Genomic DNA, 6,040 nt, shown 5'->3' with positions numbered 1-6,040 from the left:
AACCAATTCCAAGATTTAGATTCCTTCTGTTAGAATTAATATAATTTTAGAGCATAATAAAATGATATCAGGATAGAAGTGAGCGTGTGTTGTGTGTGTGTGTGTATGTGTGTGTTTGTGTTTGTGTATGTGTGTGTCCAGCATACAGGCAGAAATTTGCATATGACGGAGAAGACTGTTCTAAACAACACTCTCTCAGGTTCTTGCCTTACTGCATGAAGAAGGCTTTTCCATGGTTCTCATCTTCTCCAGGGAAATCACTAACCAATACATACCAATAGCTATGACAGAACTTTGTTCAGGAAAGAGTTTTATTTAGTAAAGCAAAGTAATACATACATCCCAGAGTGGACTGGTGGGAGGAGGTATGTAGCAACACACTGGGGTTTAAAGAACTTTTTCTGTGAATGTTTACGAGGTGGGTGGCACTCATAGGGCTAGGCTGGAACTCCCCCACCTCCCTCCCAAATCATGTTGGATCAGATTTCCCAGTTATAGTAATTCCTCCCATGATCTTCTTGAAGAGCCCAAACAGGGGCAGGCCCAGTGGTATACACTTTTAATCTCAGCACCTGGGAGGCAGAAACAGGAGGATTTCTCTGAGTTTGAGGCTAGCTAGTCTGGTTTACGAAGTGAATTCCAGAACAGTCAGAGCTGAAGAGAGAAAGAAAGAGAAGGAAAGAAAGATGGTGGGGGGGGGGAGCAGAAGAGAACAGAGACAGGCAGGCAGATAGACAAGGGAGAGAGGGATGGACGGAGGAAGAAGAAAGAGGAGGAGAAAGAAATGTCCACAAAAGGGGGAGGATAAAAAACAGAAGGAGGGTGATATTTGATGAAGCCAGAGTTGGGGATACAGACTTGTGTGTGTGTGTGTATACGGCAACTGAGAAGGTTCCATGGTGCCTTAGTTTTTGATAGAACAGGAAGAACCTGTGAACAACTTCAAGGAAGTTTAGCCACACAGAGGCACTCTGACCACCAGATGACAAAGCCACCAAGACACAGCTGCAGTTTCCTTGCTTACCCCATCAAATGGTTTCCTTGGTTACTCCAACCAATCCCTTGTTTTTCTGTTCTCACTTCTAGGTACTCAAGTGGCTTGGACTGTGGACTCTGTTTTTGTTGTCCTTCCCAGAAAGTCGGTATCAACTAGCGATATCAGCACCAAGAGTCCTGTGGCATGTTTGAAGAACACACACTCTAATAATACATTTTAAAAATTAAGGCCACCAAGGTGGCTCAGCAGATAAAGGCAACTTGCCCCCAAGCCTGTTGCCCTAGGATCCACATGCTGGAAGGAGAAAATTTATCCTTCCTCTGGCCTCCACATGCACACAGTGGCACACACATATTATACGCACAAAACTATGTGATTTTTTTAAAAAATATCATTTAGGTTTTTGAGAACTTCAGACATTGTATTTTGCTCATACCTATCCCTTCCCCATCTCCTTCCAGATCTACCCCACATCTCCTTCCCATCCAACTTTGTGTCTTTATCATTGTCATTGTCGTCATCACCACCACCACCACCACCACCACCACCACCACCATCATCATCATCATCATCATCTTTAAACCATGAAGTTCAATTTGGGCTGCCTGTGTACTTTTGGGTGTGTGGGCTACACACTGGAGTGTGTTTGACCCACTGGAGGCCGTGCCCTTAAAAGAAAATATCTCTTCCTCTATTGGCAGCTGTGACTTACCAATTGCAACGAGCAAAGGCTGAGACTTTGTGCTCACTCCCCCTCCATGCTGGATTTCATGTGGCTTCAGCTTTCCCAAGTCTTGTGCACTCTGTCCCAAAGCTGTGAGTTCATGTGTCGCAGCTGCCTTGTACGAATAACAAATTTTTGAAAGAATAATTCTGTCAAGTCAATTTGGCCAACATTCCCCTAACCCAGACCCCATTTTTATCTTAACGTCCTATTCACTGAACCCCTTCTTTCTTCTATGGCACTAGGTCCCCATTTGTCCTTGTCGAATTCAGAATTGAGCACGATGTTGCTTCTACTCATTATGGTAACTCCTGAATGACACCCGTTTTTAACACATAACTGTCCAGCTCTGGTTTTTCTTTAATACTCATGGGAAGGTTATTGGGATCACTGGCAGGAACAGTAAATACCTCTAATCAGTGTAGGTGACTTGACTGGCAGAGAAATATGCTGAATTATGTTGCAAATGCTGCAAGGATCTCCTCTGATCCTGCGAGGAATTCTAGGGCTGGAGTGGTCCTTCAGAGATGCCCCAAGTACAGGAAGGGTCTGGACCTCTGCTTCCTCAGCCTCTCCCTCATGAGACCATGTGAAGAACATATATCAAATGTGCTGGAGGAATATTTGAAGTGAAGTAATTCTTAGGGAACCCGAGGCAATCCTTTTATAAGGACTAAATAAAACAATAATGAATTAGTCATTTATGAAACCCTTTCTGAGGTCCTGTGACCTCTGCTACCTGACAGCCATGTATCCTAGCAACAGCCTCTGGGCTTTATGCCGGGCTTGCATCATCTCCCCCAGGGTAAGAGCATCACTTTTAATGGGCTCTATTATTTCTTCCTCTCCTGGAAAAAAGAACAGGTTTGTTTGTTTGCAAATGGATCCTCTTCCCAGGAAGCTGGTCTGAGGGATAAAGGTATCTGTGCTCATTAGGAAACTCAAGGGGATGTGGCAAAGAGTGTTGGCGAGCTTTCTCTGTTGTTTTGGTTTGATTTGGGTCTTGAGCTAGAGACCCCTGTTACCCAGGCTGGCTTTGAACTGGTCCTCCTGTCTCCACCTCCCAAGGACTGAGATTGTAGGTGTGCACCACCATGTTTGGATTCTGAGCTCTTTAATTAAGACAAAAACAGTTAACAACAACAACAAAAATCTTTTAAAGATTTTTCTCTATTTATAAGATTTAAAAGTTTTTTATTACATTTATGTGTGTGTGTATGTATGTGTGCATTTATGTATGCATCAACATACCATACCACATGTATGGAGAGCAGAGGACAACTTGGGGAGCTGCTTCTCTCCCTCAGGTTTGCCTGGCAATGGCTTCTACCCAGTTAGCCATTTTGCCAGTTTTTCAAAAACTCTTGACACTATACAGAAAAAGATAGGTGCCACCTCCTTGGTCTTTGCCAGTCTCTCAAAATGTCAACACACTTATTTTCTGGGGTTTTGTTTATTGAGATAGGATCAACTATGTACTTACTCTGGGCTGGCCTGGAACTTACCATGTAAACCAGGCTGGCTTTCAACTCACAGAGATTCTCCTGTTTCTGCCCTCCAAGTGCTGGGACTAAGGGCCCATGCCACCATGCCCAGGTATGCTTCTCTTTTAAAATAGGCACTGACTGGTCTCTGGTATTGTTACATCATCACAACATATAATATGGCAATAGACCTAGGCTAGTTACAGCTGGGTCTCTTGCTTTGAATGCTCTGCCGTTGGAACAAAGCTCAAAGCTTTGTAGGAGAAATGAATGGCTAAGGGATGTCTGTCTACAGTGTAAGCCTCAACCCAGGAAAGCTCTTGTAAGTGGGTCTCTATCACTTCTGTTAGCCCTATGTCAGTCACTTCCTTTTACTGCAATCTGACAGAAGCAATCAAATTTCCTCCTTGACTTTGCAGTCGCCATCTCTACCACCCGGAGCACCCTCTGCTAACCCAGCACCTCCCAACCTTCTTGGATTTCTAGCTCTGTGAAGCCTCCCCTAATCTCCTCAGTGCACTCTGGGTCATTCACCTTTGACCTGTCCTGGTCTTGGTTATACCTTGCAGTTGTTCAATAAACATCGATTGAATGAAGGATACTGATTGAACGAATCTTTTTTTTCATTCAGACGTGTCTCTTCTTTGAGCCTTCAGATCTCTGCCACTGCTCACACCTTAAATCATCTTTTTTATCACAGAGTCACTTTAAAGTGTCCTTAGTACATATAATCTTTCTAAATAGTGGGATTGAGTTGCTAATGAATTTGAGCCAGAAGCTGTTTTCTATGGAATGTAATTTTGTGCAAGCTCAAACCCCCTAATTTGATATTTAATCTCATAATATCCTGTCCCATGGTATCTATGATAAATAATTCTCTTTCGCTTCTGGGCATTTTGCATACATTTTCTTGCTGTCAAATGATCATGCATGCTATCCAACGATAGGGACACTTAGAAATGCTAATTTGTATCAGACTAATACTAGTTAGGGTGTGTGTACAGAAAAAATATTCAAATGAAAGCAGTGGGATAGAGGAATGGGATAAAAATATTAAGTAGAAGAAGATAAAATATAGAATGCAATTGACCCCAGGGCAGGGGAAGCAAATACAGAATCATCTTAGGTGGAAGAGGTATTTAGACTCAGATTTAAATAATGTTAATTTACAAAAAGCTTATACTCTCTCTGATTCATTCAAACTCAAGTGTAAAAAAATCCATTTTCACAAGTTTCCAGGCTTAGCAAGTGGCATCCGACTGGGGAGCACTATGCTGTGGTCTGACTGGCAATGGTTCCCACCCTTTGGAGGGAAGCGGGCAGTGGGAATCTCTGGCCCTCTGCTGTGTGACAGGTGTCAGCTAGCACATGGAGACAGACAGAAAATGCCTACATGATGACGGAATGGGACTGGGGTGGAATCTTTTTATACCCAGAGAATAAGGCTTTAGTGGACGGCATGCATCTTATGAGGGAAAAACAAACACAGTAAAAACCAAACAAACCCAAACGAAGGCAATAAAGGGGAAGGAGGGTACAAGGAAGGAGGAGAGGAAGAGAAGGGAGAAACTGCCACCTGCAGAGTTAATGGAGTCTGAAATTGCTTACCCTGGAGCTCCGGCTTCTAGGAAGCCCCGCCTCATTTCTTTGAACTACAACTCGCATCCTTACTCTAGAGCAATGAATGCATCCTTGTTCTGACAGAAGTTTAAAATGTTTACTTCGTATGGATCAGGCAGCTTCTCCATTCTTTGTCTTGGGTCATCTATTTTACAGGACCGAGGTAACTATGTCGTCCCACGGTTTCGTTGTCCGGTGCCTCTACTCCGTCCTCTACTCCTCTACTCCGTCCTCTACTCCGTCCTTAGAACTGCAGCTAAGGGCAAGATTTAGGGCTGCCTGGGCAGAGGAGGGTCGAGTAACAGGATGTGTTTAACGAAGGTTTGCATGGCTGTTTTCCCAAGGATCCTTCTCTACGTTTGAATACAGTACGCACCTTTTATAATATCAGATTGGGACGGCTAAGGCTGCCTAACACGGGCAAAGCAAACCTGCAGAGAAGTTGTTGGCTTTCCAGCCTTGTGGTCTCTGGGTGTGACTCTGTCCCTCTTTAATTCTCAGTGGAAATGTTATCACCACGGGCCACTATTAAAACCTGCTTTCAGGAACGGAGTTAATGAACTCATACCACAGGCCACTATCCGAATCTGCCTTCAGGAACGGAGTTAATGAACTGATTCACTACAGGTGCTAAGGCGAAAGAAGAAAGTTACCTCTCAGCTTGTAACGGGATTCATGATTATTTGGACGCCTAAGACAATGAGTACTGGAGAGGTAAGGGGAGGGGGGGAGAAAAGGAAGAGGGAGGGAGGGAGGAAGGGGAGGGAGAAGGGAAGTGGAGAGAAGACAAGTCAGAGAAAGCAAGGGGGAGGTTTGGGGGGATAGGAAAAGCTTTCTTAGAAACTAAGATTTTATACTTCCCAGAATTCAACTTACCACAGAATACCTCTTTACCAGGTTTGGGAAAGGATTGTTGCAATTCAAAATAAACCATGTCTGCTGTTTTCTGGACTGAGCTATTATGGACGTGCAATCAAATCTACCTTTATTGAGCACTTACTGTGTGCTAAGTACTATATAAGCCATTATTTTCTTTTACTCTCACATTTGTGTAGAATACCATTCAGGATTCTTTCAGCTGATTTAAATCGAATGGGCAGAATTGAAGAGTGTTTCTTGGCTAATAACAAGCTGGGAGGGCCAGACAAAGGGATGGCTCCTGGTGGTGGGACTTAAACATCACCAGAACCTGTCTCCCTCCATCAGGGATCCATC

General features: G+C 43.7%; 1 long non-coding RNA gene across 2 annotated transcripts in view; it reads right to left on the bottom strand.

Moving 5' to 3' along the window:
* Window positions 1-293: 293 nt before the first annotated feature.
* The window catches only part of LOC102553685 (uncharacterized), a 29,408-nt gene continuing 23,661 nt past the window's right edge, over window positions 294-6,040 (bottom strand). The window contains exons 2-5 of one of the 2 annotated variants that reach the window (XR_595513.4): window positions 2,132-2,333; window positions 1,710-1,832; window positions 1,025-1,173; window positions 294-572 (exon numbers count right to left, since the gene is read on the bottom strand). This is a non-coding gene — a long non-coding RNA (uncharacterized LOC102553685). Of the gene's footprint in view, window positions 573-1,024; window positions 1,174-1,709; window positions 1,837-2,131; window positions 2,334-6,040 lie in introns of both variants that reach the window. The other variant, XR_001840872.3, reaches the window with a different exon arrangement.

The sequence above is a fragment of the Rattus norvegicus genome, chromosome 13, assembly GCF_036323735.1.
Source record: "Rattus norvegicus strain BN/NHsdMcwi chromosome 13, GRCr8, whole genome shotgun sequence".
Taxonomy (NCBI): Eukaryota; Metazoa; Chordata; class Mammalia; order Rodentia; family Muridae; genus Rattus; species Rattus norvegicus.
This window is presented reverse-complemented; position numbering and strand designations above follow the sequence as displayed.